This window comes from Tripterygium wilfordii, unplaced genomic scaffold (genome assembly GCF_013401445.1).
Source record: "Tripterygium wilfordii isolate XIE 37 unplaced genomic scaffold, ASM1340144v1 ctg250, whole genome shotgun sequence".
Taxonomy (NCBI): Eukaryota; Viridiplantae; Streptophyta; class Magnoliopsida; order Celastrales; family Celastraceae; genus Tripterygium; species Tripterygium wilfordii.
Genome location: NW_024056232.1, coordinates 59,731 through 60,800, shown reverse-complemented (window position 1 = coordinate 60,800; position 1,070 = coordinate 59,731).

The following is a 1,070-nucleotide window of genomic DNA, read 5'->3' as shown; positions in this document are numbered from 1 at the left end:
TAGACTTTTAAAAGCACTAAATAGAGTACAACGGTTCACATTGATGCTTTGGAATTGCTCAACTCTCTCCATAGAGGAGCTTTTCACGTTTTTCTGCAATTTCAAACAGAACTTAGTCTATTTGCGTTTTTACCTTACGAAACGTGGCCCGAAGGCTCAACTAGCTAGTTAGACTTCTAAGAACACTAAATAGAGTACAACGGTCCACATTGATGCTTTGGAATTGCTCAACTCTCTCCATAGAGGAGCTTTTCACGTTTTTGTGCAATTTGAAACATAACTTGGTCTATTCGCGTCTTTACCTTACGAAACGTGGCACGAAGGCTCAACTAGCAAGTTAAACTTCTAAGAACACTAAATATAGTACAACGGTCCACATTGATGCTTTGGAATTGCTCAACTCTCTCCATAGAGGAGCTTTTCACGTTTTTGTGCAATTTGAGACATAACTTGGTGTATTCGCGTCTTTACCTTACGAAACGTGGCACGAAGGCTCAACTAGCAAGTTAAATTTTTAAGAGCACTAAATAGAATACAACGGTCCACATTGATGCTTTGGAATTGCTCAACTCTCTCCATAGAGGAGCTTTTCACGTTTTTGTGCAATTTGAGACATAACTTGGTCTATTCGCGTCTTTACCTTACGAAACGTGGCACGAAGGCTCAACTAGCAAGTTAGACTTTTAAGAGCACTAAATAGAGTACAATGGTCCACATTGATACTTTGCAAATTGCTCAACTCTCTCCATAGAGGAGCTTTTCACGTTTTTGTGCAATTTGAGACATAACTTGGTCTATTCGCGTCTTTACCTTACGAAACGTGGCACAAAGGCTCAACTAGAAAGTTAGACTTCTAAGAACACTAAATAGAGTACAACGGTCCACATTGATGCTTTGGAATTGCTCAACTCTCTCCATAGAGGAGCTTTTCACGTTTTCAAGCAATTTGAGACATAACTTGGTCTATTCGCGTCTTTATCTTACCAAACGTGGCACGACAACTAGCAAGTTAGACTTTTAAGAGCACTAAATAGAGTACAACGGTCCACATTGATGCTTTGGAATTGCTC